The 17,856-nt window shown below is 43.5% G+C and overlaps 1 protein-coding gene across 2 annotated transcripts in view; it reads left to right on the forward strand.

The window, feature by feature from the left end:
- Nucleotides 1-7,280: 7,280 nt before the first annotated feature.
- Nucleotides 7,281-17,856, forward strand: part of wnt4 (wingless-type MMTV integration site family, member 4) — an 86,411-nt gene continuing 75,835 nt past the window's right edge. Inside the window, exon 1 of one of the 2 annotated variants that reach the window (XM_074638171.1) lies at nucleotides 7,281-7,330. The gene's annotated coding sequence lies outside the window, so the exon portion shown is untranslated. The remainder of the gene's footprint in view (nucleotides 7,331-17,856) is intronic. The other variant, XM_074637997.1, reaches the window with a different exon arrangement.

A 17,856-nucleotide genomic window follows, 5' to 3' on the forward strand; every position in this document is an offset into this window, starting at 1 on the left:
GGGGCTCCGCAGGGTGTCTCCTTGCTCTCTCTGCCCGCAGCCGGAGAGAGCAGGGAGACACCGGCACCCGGTCGGTAACGAGACAATAACGACACGGGAAACCTCTGTTGGTCTGGAGGAGCTGCAGCAGTTATTTCTGCACAAACGTCCACTGAACATTCACTAGATATTCTCAGAGCTAAACTAACTCTTCTGCAGTGTGGAGTGAGCGCGCGTTCACGTCTAGAGGTGGAGCGAGACAGCGAGAACGCGCCCTGTGTGAGTGAAGGCAAGCAGGCAGAGGAGGAGAGGCAGCAGCCACACGCGAGCGCGTATGTGTCCCGACCCGGTAAATTTGTACGCTTAAAAAGTTACAAACAGTCCCTTTAAGAGGCAGGATAAAATATGAGACATTTTTATTGAATTCCGTGATTTGATTATTTTATTTGGCGTAGACTTGCTCTAGTGATCCATGTTCTGAGAGGAGGTTCAACCATTGTTTTATTGAGAGAAGGTGTCTGGATCTACAATTGAGGAGAATGGTTTTCTTGGCGATAGCTAGAGCCAGAAGTAAAGATGTGTTGCTTGGTGTTATTAAGTCTGACAGGTCGCCAAGAAGGCAGATGGATGGAGATGGTGGGATGTTGCATGCAAAACAATTCTGAGAGTTTAGTTGTTATGTGTTTCCAGATTTATACTGTAGTTATTAGTAGTTATTCTTAATCCTTGTCTCCAGATCCGTCTTCGCTGACGCCTTCGACCTATGGCGCTGGGCAGCACAGGGCTGACAGCTAATATTAACGGGAGGTTTTTTATGATATTATGATACATTCAAGCTCTATTCAGTAAAAATGAGTGGGCAAAGTAGGGATGCTAATTTTGAAAAAAAAAATTAGAACCGATAGCCGACCCTAATTAATCGATTATGTAAGAGATAATGTACAGCGAGCCGGTCATTGTTGTTAAAGAATCCCCGACAGGGCGATGCTGCGGAGGGGTCTCTCATCGCCGTGAAGGGGTTTATTTCATAACAATGACCTGCTAGCTGTACATTATCCCGTTTATTAAATCAATATTTTGACACAAAAGTGGTCCTCCAGAGTCCAACATTAGAGCTGCGCCCATAGCAACGGTCTGTTATACATAGCAACGGTCAGTTATAAAGAAATTACAGGGCGCCCCGATGGCTCAGTTGGTAGAGCGGGCGCCCATATAATAAGGCTGAGTCCTAATCGCGCGACCATTTCTGCATGTCACCCCCTCTCTCTCTCTCTCTCTCTCTCCCCCTTTCCAGACTATCCACTATCCTATCAATAAAGGCTTGAAAATGCCCAAAAAATAATCTTTAAAGAAATTACAGACAGGCTAGTTGACTGTGATCTGCGCTGCCGGGTTCATGAAAGTAGACCATTTGTGTGCAAGACAAGAGGTAAGCGTGATGATTTTTAGAACATGGTCACCTTGTGTGTTTGGGTTGTGTCTAGGTTCTCTGAAGGTGAATTGCTCCTTTTCACACATGCCAGCAAGATGTAAGAAGACATCAATCTTTTATCTTCCAGGCATGCATTTGGCATAAAGCATCAGAGAGGTTACCGTCAGTGTCCTGTCTGCAATTTACTGACATCATGTTGCAGGATTTCTGTGTACTGAAGTCCTCAAATGTCAAATAGTTTTGGAGCCACAAACATCCAAAGTTGCCACGTGCAGCTCTAGAACGGGGAAAATCAAACAGATGGTTTTTGCTAGAATTAAACAATAAAATGTCTGTTGTTTATCACGGGTCAACATATGTGTGAAATTCCGCACATAATTCAGCATCAGCACTGGATCAGCGTGAAGCAGCCTGCAGCCTGGTATGCGTTGTCCTGGTGCGGGTTAGGGAGGATACTGAGGAGCTTTAAAGTGCTTTCACTCTTCCTCTCTCTCTGCTCTCACCTCCTCTGTCTCTGTCTCACCGCCTTTCTTCTCCCCCGATGACTTTTTTGAGACAATAGGATCCAGCTGTGAGGTTGTAAAACCCTCTGGAATGTCACTAAAGAGGCAGCACGGCCTGCAAATGGCTTCAATTAGCTTGTCACATGCTAATAAAGCTAGTTAAAAAAAAGAGAGACAACTAGCCAAGTCACACACACTAACGCACACACACTAACGCACACACACTAACGCACACACACTATCGCTCGTAAATGCCGAGAAAAAGCATCACGTCCCGATGAGCGCTCCAGTCAGAGGATACAGCCACACTAATATGTTTTTACTTTAAAACGCATAACGTCTGCTACGTTTATGCGTAGCGTCCACAGTACCCCGCTGTTTTTGAGCCCCTAAAACGGAGGCGTTTGAAAACGCTGACGCAGACATCCACGTTCGCTTCCTGATTGGGATGTTTGTGAGGGGTTTTACGTACTTCTGTTACGTTGTTTACATACGTATTGTACTTAGTTTACGTACCTACAGTGTTTTAAGCCCAACCGCGATGCTTTTCCTAAACCTAACTAAGTGGTTTTGTTGCCTGAACCTAACTGCTACCGCTACTGGAGTTTTGTTGCATGGCGTAAAAGTGACACGCAAAAAGAGGCGTACAAATTACCTGCGAAGAGGCCAAAATACATCATCTTGACACGTGGAATATTCTTGTAATGTTTTGCTATTTATACGCCTTCCCATGAGATCAGGTTGATATGTTAGGCTACATCCACATCTACATCCCCAAAGCGGAGACCTTTGAAAACGATGACTCAGACACCCACGTTTTTATCAGTCATGACGCGTCCTTCCCTGATTCGTCACGCCCCGTCACAGGAACCTTTTTCCCGGAAGAAAGCAAACATCAGCCTCGACCACCGGTGGTTCATTTCAACACGGATAACGAGTTACAAGCGTTGCTGACCTTGTTGTCTCTGCCAGCAGCTGTTCTGCAGTTAAATTTTGCATTTTATGAAGCTACTTCTGCCTATATGTGTAGGAGGAAAGCTATTATTACAGCGCTTTGCATCAATTCCTGTGTCCAGCACTGCTTCCTGTTTACACCGGCACACGCATGCTCAGTGTACTTGAATGGTTGTGTGATAGGCATTTCAGGCGTGGTAGTATGGACGCAGATTAATCCTGAAACAGCCCTAAAACGCTCGTCTGGACGGAGATCCAGTAGTATCAATGTGGATGTCTGTATACAAATTGCACATAAACACACGTGCAGACAGAAATACATATACACCAAAAACTAACTTGAAGACGAAGACAAATCCATGCACACACATGCAGACAATTACTGTGTAAAACCACAGTGACAGCGCTGAGTGTGTCGTGTCAGCGGGGCGTCCCGGTTCCTGTTTTCACTCCTCAACGCTCGGTGTGACTGAGACGCACTCGACATCCACGTCCATGTTGTCTGCAGTCTGAGACACACGAGGCTGACGGCTCTCACTGACAAACACCCACAGCTCAATAATCCATCTTCATCATCCCCCAGACACAAACTACACACACATATCCTGACCTCCTTCCACATCTGGGACATCTGTGTGTGTGTGCGTGTGTGTGTGTGCGTGCGTGTGTGTATGTGCGTCTGAACTTCTGAGAAAGAGGGTCAGTTTAGTTTCAGTTTCAACACCTTCAAAGTCCCAGCTTTAATTCAGTTAAAGTGCCTTTCCCAGATGGATATTGTTATTACACATTACGACATTTTTAAAGAGATTCATCAGAATTGTATTTTATGTTTTTTCAAAGAAATTCAAATGAATTGATCCATGAGTGCATAATGTGAACATTTATGTTCACATTATGTTCACATTATACATATACATTTTTGTCATATGGATTGTCTATGTTGTATTTTCATTATGTTATTACTAGGGCTGGGTAACATATCGATATAATATATCGTGATATGAGACTAGATATCGTCTTAGATTTTAGATATAATATGGCATAAGTGTGGTCTTCTCATGGTTTTAAAGTTTAGTTTAGTTTATTTGTGAAGGGACAGAGCAAATTAATGACATGGTATAAAAAATATCAGAATTAGCCAAAAGGCTATTTTTCAGCTGTTGTGCCTGGCCAAGGTGCTCCAGAAAGCATCTTAAAATACAGCAGAACAAAAAGGCTGTAATGTCACTTTCATTACATAAAAGTGATGTAATGAACTTACCAGACTGTTATAGCTGTTCTATTATTTGCCTTTAATTTATTTCCCACTCAGTCCTTATGTTCACATTACTGATGATATTTATCAAAATTCTCATTGTGTAAGTATTTTGTGAAAGCACCAATGGTCAACCCTTCAATATCCATATCGAGGTTTATGGTAAAAAATATTGTGGTATTTGATATTTCTTCCTGGTGATAATTTGTTTTTTTTATATGCGTTCAGAAAAACACACTTCACACGCCACAACACATGCTTGTGGATTTTGCCGCTGGCAGTATGTCTTCATCTGATTCCAGAAATGTCCGAGATTCCACAAATTGTAACACCAGAGACGATCACAAGAGCAGCCAACGAGCAACGAGGACAAGAAAACATGTTGCACAGTCATCCAAAATAAAGGAGATTAAATGTTTACATGATTGTCCATAGTTAATTATGATTAATCACACTTTTTTATCTGTTCAAAATGTACCTTAAAGGGAGATTTTGTCAACTATATATTACTCAATTATGCTGCTTTATGCAAATGTATGTATATATGTATTATTGGAAACCAATTAACAACACAAATCAATGACAGATATTGTCCAGAAACCCTCACAGGTACTGCATTTAGCATAAAAGAATATGCTCCAATCATAACGTGGCAAACTGCAGCCCAACAGGCAACAACAGCTGTCAGTGTGTCAGTGTGCTGACTTGACTATGACTTGCCCCAAACTGCATGTGATTATCATAAAGTGGGCATGTCTGTAAAGGGGAGACTCGTGGGTACCCATAGAACCCATTTACATTCACATATCTGGAGGTCAGAGGTCAAGGGACCCCTTTGAACATGGACATGACAGTTTTTCCTCTCCAAAATGTAGCGTACGTTTGGAGCGTTAATTAACCTCGTTCTCGTCAAGTTAGTGTGACACGGAGCCCGCTGCAACCCCTGAAATATTTATTGCGTTAAAAACACGTTAACTTTGACACCTTACTTTTTACCAAAATATACCAAAACATGGCGCAATACACATCTTATGTTTGTTGCTAGCACAGTCAGCTATCTACATTTGAGGTACACAACTAAATGTGGCTAAATGCTGTAAAACAAGCTGCCACCATCCACAAAACAAACTTCACCCTGATCATCTTCTTGAAGCAGCCGAGAGTTCTATATGGGTATAGGTGGTTAAAAAAGCATCCTCTGTTCAATAAGTTTGGGGAAGCAGAGACAGAGGAATAATCTCGCTCTTGTTTTTCTCTCCTTTGTTTTGCTCCGTCTTGTCTGACAGGAAACAGGAAGTAGGGAGTATCCTGCTGTCTTTCCACCGCCGATTGGTTCCCATTGTCACGACTGATGACTTCACCGGGGGTTTCACCAACACTGTCTGCTGCGCTACGACGCAGCTGGCAGAGCGGTCATGAAGAAGGTACGTTCACTTCTACTCAGGGAGACCAGATGAGGATGGGTCAAATTCAGGACATGGGAGTCGTGGGTGGGCGTGGTCACGTGACCATGATAGGCGTGGTCTGCTGTACATTACAATCAGTGTCAATGAACAGCAGACTTTCCACAAGTTTAACACTACAATTTATCAAAAAACACAAATTCCATCACTGAAGTGTCCACATGTGGGTCCCGGGGACTCTACATTCAAACCCTCTCAACATCAGTGTGGAAAGGGTAATGAGGTGCTACAGTATAAATCCATGACTTCCGTTAGTTTAGCTTCTGCAACCATGATGTGTTATAAATAAACAGACAAAAAAAAGAAGCAAATTAAATGCTATATTGACTCAGTAAATAGTTAATTTGTGCAAATCTCTTTTGGCCATAATTAATTGTGCACATCCTGCACTGAGTGAGTCCACTTTCTCTGCATTTTGCTGGTAGAAGTTTTAACAAATGCTTTTGCAAGTTGGTTTTGTTGAAGTTCAGTGAAGACTGGGCATTACTTGTCCTACTTTTAACCCTCTGAGACCTGCAGGACGATCCAGACCGACTTTACTCTCTTTCAGGGGCTTTAACAGGCTGTTTTGGAGCAAGACTGAAGCTACAGATATCATATAAAACTAGAAACTAACTTAAGGAATCCATCTGTACCAACCATGTCATGCGCGCTCCTCGGGAAGGAGGTTAAATAACGCTCCAAAGTTAGGCCACATTTTGTCGAGGAACAACTGTCATGGCCATTTTCAAAGGGGTCCCTTGACCTCTGACCTCCAGATATGTGAATGTAAATGGGTTCTATGGGTACCCACGAGTCTCCCCTTTACAGACATGCCCACTTTATGATAATCACATGCAGTTTGGGGCAAAAAAATGCAGTTTTTTGAATGCAGTATACAGTAAATGTGTTTCACCTATTCTAAAATGGTGTATTTGAATATTTCTGCATACTGGGGTCCCTGAACAGTCTTTGAATTCCATCAATTGGGTATCACTGTAAAGCTGAGACTATTGTGGGCCAATGAGCCCAACTGTATTCATGTGTGATGTTGTTAGTCCCCATAGGAGACATTTCATTGTAGTGAGACTTTTTTTTTTAATTTGACCTCACTGTATAAAATGACCTGTGGTGACCTCTAGGGTAATCACAGCCTCATGAAACTTTACAGCCACAAACTAGAGACCTAGAGCATTCAGAGGAAGGATGGATCAGACTAGAGACCTAGAGCATTCAGAGGATGGATGGATCAGACTAGAGACCTAGAGCATTCAGAGGATGGATGGATCAGACTAGAGACCTAGAGCATTTAGAGGATGGATGGATCAAACTAGAGACCTAGAGCATTCAGAGGATGGATGGCTTTCCTAGCTAGATTGACAATAAGGGGGTTTCTGAGCAGTTTACACAACACAAGTGCTCGCCATCCAACCGCTGAAAAATTTAAATTCTTGCAGAAATCTCCAAATTGTCAAAAGTTTTTGGAACCAAATCACAGCATGTCTTTTTCTATGGTGTTCCTCAAGGTCTTGGTGTCTTAATGTGGTATTTTCTATGTGACATCTACTGTTGACCTGCTGTCTCCCCCTAAAGACCCCCTGTAACCCCCCTAAAAAAGGGTGTATTGTGGGTCTCAGAGGGTTAAAGCATTTACTAAATATGAACTGTGGCGAGTTGTATGCTCTATATAACATTACACTCTTTCCCTCCATGTGCAGCGCGGCTCTGAACAAACTGTGCACTGTAACAGGAGGACGTGTGGAAGGTGAGTGGAATGTTTCTGCAAATAACTTATTATTTGTTGCCTGTCAGATGCAATGAGATACATACAGGCGCTTCACATTAGGTACACACACAGTGCACACACACAGACACACACATCCTGCAGGACTGACCTGCACATCTGCAGATGGAAGGACGACGGGAGGATCAGGGAGTACGACACGAGTCCCCCTGGAAGCAATAAGATAATCAGGAGTAGACGACTATTTGTACTTGTCACTGAGATAGAGGTGTCGTTATACGTTAGCACCCCTTCTCTCTCCCGCTCACGCTCGCGCTCTTCCTCTCTCAAGCCTCCACTTGTCTGTCTGTGTGTTGCTTGGCGAGTGCCGGTGTGTAGATAGACTGATTGCAGAATCCAGCTATGATAAACAACGCTAATGAACTGAGAGGTTATAGAGTACACAACCTGAGGAAAGCAAAGGAGACAAGGAGAGAGAGCACAGGGTGACATTCATTCATCATCGAGTCTCGCAGACCGTCTGCAACGTTTCATACAAATACATCTTTGCTGCTCTCGTGCTGATTGATAGAAGCTGATTAGTGATTCTACCTACAGTATATACAGTTCATCAGAAAGCTGAGGAAACTCTTTCTGCTACTCAGAAAGGCAGTTTGTGTTTCCGAGTTGGACTAAATGTAAGAATGCGATAGTTTGCATTTGTAAGGAAAAATGACAGACCTGTTTGTGTTTATTGTCGCTGAATGTGAACTATTATTGTATTCGCCTCGGGAGTGATGTTTTCGTTAGCTGGCATGGCAACTGGATTCTCGCGAGAATCGCGGGATCACATGTCACCAGAAAAATCTGTCTCGTCAGGCTTCAGGTAATGCATTTGTGTCCGGCAAACCTGCAGCTGCAGGCGTGGCTTAGGTGTGTGAGATGATGGATTTGAATTAATTTTTTGGAGGGGGGGTGGGGGGGTGGCACAATCAACAATCCTTTAGATTTTGATCATGATCCGGATTCAGGAATTTTTTTTAGAATTCCGATCAGCCTGAGCATTAAGACCTCAGGGTATAACACATGCACAGTGTAACTGATGACGCGCGACCCCGCCTCCTTCTGAGAGCAGATAGATACGTGTGTGGATGTGTGGCGACATCGAGATGTGGGAACTGCTGTCCGTCCGCGGTGAGAAAGAACAAAGCGGTAGCTGACGGGATGAGAGACGACGTAGTGTAACGTTATAGAGACATAACAAGGCTGCTGAATGAGAGAGGCATCCGCCGATACGTTACACGGAAACACACCGTGTTAATAACAAGCCGACCACCTCACGGTACCGCCAGCTGGGAGCTGGGATCTGTTTTTAAAGTCACGCACCTCAGCGGAGGTCTGCGCTCTCCAAGTGCCATTCTAGTATTATATATATATTTTATATACAGTATATATATATATATATATATATGATTTTTTTTCGCTAGAAATGGGCAAAATCTGACTTTAAGCTTTGGCCCGCGGGCCCCACTTTGGGTAACCCTGGCCTAGATGAACTTTAAGCCTGGTTTCTAGTTCTATTCGACTGTATGTGGAACAAATGCCTGACTGAAAAATTTACCCAATTCCACTACATAGTTGATGTGCCACAGCACGTTATTCTTCTTCTTCTTCTTGCCATCTGTGGACTTTGTTGATTCATGGCAACGCTGAGAGAGGAAATGATGGATTACTTTATAAGAGTCCATATCATTTGTTACAGTTGGATCAGCAGCAGCCTCATCATTTATGGGTGGCAGCAGCTGACGGTAGCATGTGAACAGTGTGTGGTGGCATGTGTGTTTACGTGGCCACCACAGGAGGTCTGCGTACCCAACACAGTAGCTGGATATATCACAGAGACCTATGGCTTGGGAAACACACACACACACACACACACACACACACACACACACACAAACGACAGCACATGCACATTTCTTACCCGAATGCTTGTCCTGGGAGTCCAGGGAGATTTGGGAACCATTCAGAGTTGTGTTCACAAGGCAGCAGAAGCCTTTCTCCTCCCGTGTTTGTCAAGGTCCTTTTAAACAAATCCATTAGGACCAGGCGCCGCAGGGTTTGACTGCCCAGCGTGGGCACACAGATGGCTTGGCCTGGTTTTCAGACACATACACACACATTATGATTGGCTTGTACAGGTACTGATGGTCCAGACCCAGCAAGGGGTCTCAGGCTGTTTTGGACAGGACGACTGCTCAGAGTGGACGAAGCAGGTCAGAGAGGGAAGATCAATGGAGAGGAATATTTTCCATGAGGAGAGAAACACCACGAGACAGACTGACTCATTTAACCAACAGAAGCCCAAAATACCACCGAGTCAGAGAAATAAAGCCCAGCTAATATGTGAGGCTCTTTTCATAAGAGTGGTCTCATCATAAATCCATAACATTTGGTAAAAACTAATCATATCATAGACCTGGTGTAGAGCAGCTGGGTTTTTATTAAAAATGTAGATAAATGAAGATCCTACTGTACGTCCTTCACCGCCTCAAACAAATTGATGTTCTAAATGTTAAACACAATCAAGATTTTTGGTTCTAAGTGTGCTTTCACATCAGGGACCCGAAGTCCGGTTTGATTGATTAGTGTGAACGCTCCGTACCGTACTCAGGGACGGTTCGTTGATCCGTACCTGAGTCCATTTGAAAAGGTGTTCTGGAGTACGGTTCATGTGGACTCGGGTACGGTTCGCATCAGGTGTGAAAGCCAACCGTACCAAAACACGGAAGTGGACCGCTATTTAACGTGAGTAATGTTAGCAGTTAGCGAGTAGTTTAGAGAGGGAAGGCTTTTTTCAACGCTGCCGGTCTCCTCCGATATCTGTACACATATAAAACTGTTTCATATCTACAGTGTGTCTGTATCTGTATCTGAGCGCAGCATGCGCCGATCTCATCCTCTGAACTGCACGGCCCTGGATGATACAGCAGGAAGGCCGGCGAGAGGTTCCTTAAAATATAAACAATAGGCGATGGGGGTGAGTGATGTTTATTTTATTTAGCTGATTTAATGATCTGTCTGCTCAGCGGGCAGAAAGAGAGACGGGGTTGGGGGAGACAACGTGTAGAGTCGTCCTATTTTCACGTCAAACTCGGTGAAATAAGAGTTTATTTCGGCCAAACCAGAGTTGGTGATTGTTGTTAAGACTAACGACGACGGTTTTGGTGAGTTTTATTTAGTTTCTGTCCAGTTTGAATGAAGTGTTTTACGATGCTCCGCCACTAGAACAGCTGATCCCAACATAAACAAATACACGTGGATGATGACGCAAGTGTACTCGGGTACGGAACAACTTTACTAATGTGAAAGCTGAGTGGAGAGGGGAGGGCAATCGTACTCGGGCACGGTACGGATCAATCGTACCTAATGTGAAAACGCCCTTCGATTTTTTTGGTGACTGACTGAGTGAGTGATGAAGTTACACGATTGGTCGGCCGAGTGTTGGAGTTTCCTCATTGGCCTTCTTTCAAAATGAAAAGGTGGAAACAGACCTTTGTTTACGTTTTCAGGGGGCGTGTCAGCGGATCCACTCACCGGCGTGAGTACTCCTCTGTTGGCTCTATTTCCACCAGATCTAGTGACGGAGGGCGTCTTAACGCTTTCCATTCATTTGCTATGGAAGGCAGGGGCAGCAGTCGCCCGGTGCATGGTGGGAGTGTTGCGGCGAGTTGGACAGGGTCTATATTTGCATAAAATTGAAAAAATGTAAACTTTTAAACTCAACAAACACAAATTTCTTTAACGCATTATCACAATTGATCTTTCAGAGGTTGTAGCGGGCTCAGTTTTAAAGCTGGATGTGGCAAATAATCTATCGATACACGGACGTCAAGAATCAATGTTTTACTAAATGAATGATTAATCTCTTAACAATCAGATGGCTGCTATTCTGTCTTTCGGGGGTTGTAACAGGCTCAGTGTTAAAGCTAGAGGGAAGATAGCGGCATCATATGAAACTAGGAAACCTAATGAATCCATCGGTAACAACCATGTCATACTAGCTTGTCGGGAAGGAGGTTAAATAACGCTCCAAACTTGCGCTAAATTTTGGTGAGGAAAAACTGGCCAGACCTCCAGATCAGTGAATGTAAATGGGTTCTCTGGGTACCCACGAGTCTCCCCTTTACAGACATACCCACTTTATGATAATCACATGCAGTTTGGGGCAAGTCATAGTCAAGTCAGCACACTGACACACTGACAGCTGTTGTTGCCTGTTGGGCTGCAGTTTGCCATGTTATGATTATAGCATATTTTTTATGCAGGACAATATTTGTCATTGTTTTGTTAATTGATTTCTACATACATTTTCATGAAGCAGCATATTTGTCCACACTCATGTTGATAATAGTATTAAATACTTGACAAATCTCCCTTTAAGGTACATTTTGAACAGATAACTGGATTAATTTGCGATTAATCAAGATAACTATGGAAAATCATGCGATTAATCACGATTAAATTTGTTAATCAATTGACGGCCCTAAAATAAATATTTCACAGTGCAATGTAATCTTGAGTTTTACAATATGCTTCCTTTAACCTCCAAACCGTTGATGGAAAATGTGCAAAGCAGTCGTCACCGTCGGTTACCTCTGTTCCGAGGGACAATTTGTTGTTTGAAAGGGAAAACAGAGACCAGCCTAAAGAAAGCTTTACTCATATCTCATAAAACACATCTGTCCTAATGGCTGCTGCAGCGGGTTACCTGGCTACAGCAGCAGGAATCCTACGGGACAATGGCAGTATACGGGAGAGTGATGGTCAGTGAGGGCGAGGCATTTCTCAATGGTCTTTAAGTGTCCACTCTACGCCAGACTTTTATGACCTTGTCGTGTGGGGTTCAGAGCTGCTGCCCTTTATATTCACATGAAATTTATAGGTGTAATACAGATGGACAGCTGGGATTGACACCGCGGTCACACACGGTGAAAACGACTACCCAGGCCCATTCACAAAAACACCATTCAGGATTTCACTAGCACGCCGTTTGTGTTGAACTGGGAGAAAATGATCACAACGAGCCGTCCTCCGAGCTGGACACATAACATTGGTCTCTATGTGCAGCCGGCTGTGAGACGAGACGTCAGGGACCGTCTACAAAGTGCAACTCCGAAAAGAGAAAAATATTCAATAACTTCAGTATTATGCAGTGTAGTACCACCAAAATTACTTCACACATCAATGATCTCCTCATGGTTGTACTACTACATTTAGTTTGGAAAAATATGCTTTTGTATAATTTTGGTGAACTTTTAATGGGAAAAATATTCAATAACTTCACTTTTATAAAGTGTAGTGCCAACAAAATGTCTTAATTAGTTTAATAAGTATAATCAGGAAGAGACCATTGATGTGTGAAGTGATTTTGGTTGTACTACACTGCATAATACTGAAGTTATTGAATATTTTTCCCATTAAAAATTCTAAAGAATTATGCAAAATCATATTTTGTTATGTTTCCAGCTAGGACGACGGCTCGTTTTGATTAAAATGAGGTTGTTGCTGTTCTTTCAGCACAGCTTTTAGTTTCTCACAGTGGCTCTGTTTTTATGAGCAGGTGCATCTTTCTAACACAGTAAAAACAATGATTAGTATTTCTCTGTGTAACTAACCAACAGACTCACTGTACAGCCGCTGTAACTAACCAACAGACTCACTGTACAGCCGCTGTAACTAACCAACAGACTCACTGTACAGCCGCTGTAACTAACCAACAGACTCACTGTACAGCAGCCGCTGTAACTAACCAGCAGACTCACTGTACAGCAGCCGCTGTAACTAACCAACACTCACTGTACAGCAGCCGCTGTAACTAACCAACAGACTCACTGTACAGCAGCCGCTGTAACTAACCAACACTCACTGTACAGCAGCCGCTGTAACTAACCAACAGACTCACTGTACAGCCGCTGTAACTAACCAGCAGACTCACTGTACAGCAGCCGCTGTAACTAACCAACACTCACTGTACAGCAACCGCTGTAACTAACCAACAGACTCACTGTACAGCAGCCGCTGTAACTAACCAACAGACTCACTGTACAGCAGCCGCTGTAACTAACCAACAGACTCACTGTACAGCAGCCGCTGTAACTAACCAACACTCACTGTACAGCAGCCGCTGTAACTAACCAGCAGACTCACTGTACAGCAGCCGCTGTAACTAACCAACAGACTCACTGTACAGCAGCCGCTGTAACTAACCAACAGACTCACTGTACAGCAGCCGCTGTAACTAACCAACACTCACTGTACAGCAGCCGCTGTAACTAACCAGCAGACTCACTGTACAGCAGCCGCTGTAACTAACCAACAGACTCACTGTACAGCAGCCGCTGTAACTAACCAACAGACTCACTGTACAGCCGCTGTAACTAACCAGCAGACTCACTGTACAGCAGCCGCTGTAACTAACCAACAGACTCACTGTACAGCCGCTGTAACTAACCAGCAGACTCACTGTACAGCAGCCGCTGTAACTAACCTACAGACTCACTGTACAGCCGCTGTAACTAACCAACAGACTCACTGTACAGCCGCTGTAACTAACCTACAGACTCACTGTACAGCAGCCGCTGTAACTAACCAACAGACTCACTGTACAGCCGCTGTAACTAACCAGCAGACTCACTGTACAGCAGCCGCTGTAACTAACCTACAGACTCACTGTACAGCCGCTGTAACTAACCTACAGACTCACTGTACAGCCGCTGTAACTAACCAACAGACTCACTGTACAGCCGCTGTAACTAACCAGCAGACTCACTGTACAGCAGCCGCTGTAACTAACCTACAGACTCACTGTACAGCCGCTGTAACTAACCAACAGACTCACTGTACAGCCGCTGTAACTAACCAGCAGACTCACTGTACAGCAGCCGCTGTAACTAACCTACAGACTCACTGTACAGCAGCCGCTGTAACTAACCTACAGACTCACTGTACAGCCGCTGTAACTAACCAGCAGACTCACTGTACAGCAGCCGCTGTAACTAACCAGCAGACTCACTGTACAGCCGCTGTAACTAACCAGCAGACTCACTGTACAGCAGCCGCTGTAACTACATGAGCTCCACATAATCAGATGGAGACTCCTGCATGCTAAAGGACACTATGGGCTTATGGTCAGTGAGTTTAATGTGACTCCATGGACGTGCACGGTAGAGAAAAGGCAGTATTGTGCCCTCGTCCTGAACAAGCACACTTTTCCCACAGAGCTAAAACACACACACAAATACGCACACACACACACACGTGCACACAGACACACACTCTTGCTTACGGTTTTCCCACAGTGCTCGGCACTCCCGGGGGAGTAAATTGCAGTAATCCAGGGCAGCGAATTCAGACGCAGCAATTACACCACAGTGAACGGCTTGGGAACCCACACACACACACACACACACACACACACACACACACACACACACACACACACACACACACACAAACACAAACACACACTATTGTTATAGCTCACTGTTTGCACAGAGCATTGACACATGCTTCAATTTGTTTTGCTCTCCTGTTCGAACCTTTTCATTCTCACATTCATAGTTAAATGCACATACAAGCACACACATGAAAATACATACATAAACACACACACACACACACACACACACACACACACACACACACACACACACACATGCTGTGCTGAGCAGCCATCCGCCTGTCAACACTGCAGCAAATTAACTGACATCAAACACCGGTGAGCACAGGCTTAGACATGTAGGGGACACAGTCTCACTGGGAGAGGAGGAGGAGGAGGAGGAGGACATGGGGGTGGAAAAGAGGTAGAGAAGGAGATGAGGAAAATTAGAGAAAGAGAGAAGAAGGGATGCTTAAAGAGATGAGAAATGCCAGGTTACCATGCAAGGAACACACCAAACCTGGTCAGTGTAGAAACAAGTAACAACAAATACTAGAAACCAAAGATTCAAGATTCAAGATTCAAGATTCCTTTATTGTCACGACACGGAGTACAGCGAAATTTGATCCTGATGGTGCAATCACACATAACATACAGTATAAAAGATAAGATAAAACCTTTGTTCAATGCAAGTTTAACCTAAACTATTAATAAAATAAGTAAATATATATATATATATATAACTGGAAATGTTGACCTATGATACAATATAGACAATACAATTACAATACGGTCAAGGCAGTGAATTATTGCACAGTAATAAAGGCACATATTGCACATGTATCAGTAGTGCAGCTGATAAATTACAAGAAATAATGTATCTGAATATAAGATGCGGTAGGATGTTAACATGTACTAAGTGAAGCAATATAAAGTCGTCATTAAGTCCCCGGTAAATTAAATACTTTAAAAACCCATTTGTGTTTAGACCCTGGGACATGATCCATTTAAAAACAGGACTTGTAAAAGACAACAAATGTTTTTTAAATGTAGGGCTGTCAATTGATTAAAATATTTAACCGCAATTAATCACGTGATTGTCCGTAGTTAATCACAATTAATCACAAATTAATCACACATCTTTTTATCCGTTCAAAATGTACCTTAAAGGGAGATTTCTCAAGTATTTAATACTCTTATCAACATGGGAGTGGACAAATATGCTGATTTATGCAAATGTATGTATATATTTATTATTGTAAATCAATTATCAACACAAAACAATGACAGATATTGATCCAGAAACCCTCACAGGTACTGCATTTAGCATAAAACAATATGCTCAAATCATAACATGGCAAACTGCAGCCCAACAGGCAACAACAGCTGTCAGTGTGTCCGTGTGCTGACTTGACTATGACTTGCCCCAAACTGCATGTGATTATCATAAAGTGGGCATGTCTGTAAAGGGGAGACTCGTGGGTACCCATAGAACCCATTTACATTCACACATCTGGAGGTCAGAGGTCAAGGGACCCCTTTGAAAATGGCCATGACAGTTTTTGAGTTTGGAGCGTAATAACAGTATCTTCCCTCCGGCTTTAAAAACTGAGCCCGCTACGTTCGTAAAATTGCAAGTTGCGTTAATGCGTTAGAGGAATTAGTGGCGTTAAAATGAATTTCCGTTAACACGTTACCGCGTTAGCTTTGACATCCCTACTTTCATCATGTTTTCATGGTTGAGAAAGCTCGTCCTGACTGTAGAACTGATTCCTTACCGTGTCTACCAGGTGGCCTCTTTGCTCTTCATGTTTGCTGTACAGTATGTGTGCATGTCGGTGTGTGTTACACAACACACACACACACACAAGGTTCAGCCTCATTAACTGTAATGACATCAGGTGAAGGGCCGGGGTGCACTGACAAACTGGTGAACATGAGCTGGAGTGTGCAGGAGACAAAGAAGGGAGGGCCGGCTGTTAGTGGTCCCAGCTGCTTCTTATTCAGCTGCTCACCACTGCACACGCGTTGCCTCCACCCTGCACCTGCCCTCAAACAGCTGCCAAGGTTATTACTGATATAAAAACTAAACTAAACCTATAGCAACGTCTACAACAGTATGAAGAAGTGGTCTCGTAAAACGGTATGAACATATGAACGGTATGTGGCTTTAGGGGAAAAGCTGAAACAATAGTTGTTGTGGTCTCGACAGTTGGAGGCTAAATGTTGACGGTGTGAGTTTCAGGATTGGCTCTTTTCTCCTTCACTCTCTTCTCTACCTTTCTTTTAGGGCTTTTTTTTTGTCCACGCCAAGTCAAACTATACCGCGCTGATTTGCGTTTCCATTACCAGTTGTGCCGCTCTGCCCCCGAGATGGACCCTCTCCAGAATCGGGGCAAAGTGTGCAGACCTGCCTCCTTTTGAAGCTTCTAATTGAATCTCTGTGGTTTGAAGTTTAGCTTCTCTCGTGCGTCCCTGTTTGTACTTTCAGATATCCGCTTTTTTTCACTGTTACGCTTTCAGATGTACAGGAGTCGTAAGTTACGTTAAGGTGCTGCTGGTGAAAACCCAACATTTCCTGATTTTGCTGCTTCACGGACGACTTTTATTGTGAAGAATTTATAGGAAATTAAATCTCCAAATGATGCAAGTGATGCTTTGTTAGCGGCTGTTCTTATTAAAAACAAGCCTACTAAAACTGCAGAGAGGAAGAGAACAAGCAGCAAAAATAACGGGACTTTTATTGTGAAAAATATAGAAACGAAATGTGTTTTTCCACCGGTTTACAGCCACTCCTTTGACCTCTACACACACACCTTCAAGCGGGTTGTAATGGAGATGCAAATCCGAATGCCGAGTCAAACCGAGTCGAGCCAAGCCAGCACATGTGTACGGAAAAACCCTATTTCTCTCTTGCTTGTGAGTCTATTTAACAAAATGTTATAGTTCACCAGCCACATCACACATGTGAAGCAAATATCATATTAGCGAAATGATTAGTAATCTGGATTAAAATGTGTCAAATGATGCAGTTTGCAAGGAGTGCTGCTTCTTAGCCGTGGTAGTCGGTATGTCGGTATGTTGCTCTGTCGGTCGGTCCACCACTTTGGTCCAGATTGAAATAGCT

This window comes from Sebastes fasciatus, chromosome 1, assembly GCF_043250625.1.
Source record: "Sebastes fasciatus isolate fSebFas1 chromosome 1, fSebFas1.pri, whole genome shotgun sequence".
NCBI lineage: Eukaryota > Metazoa > Chordata > Actinopteri > Perciformes > Sebastidae > Sebastes > Sebastes fasciatus.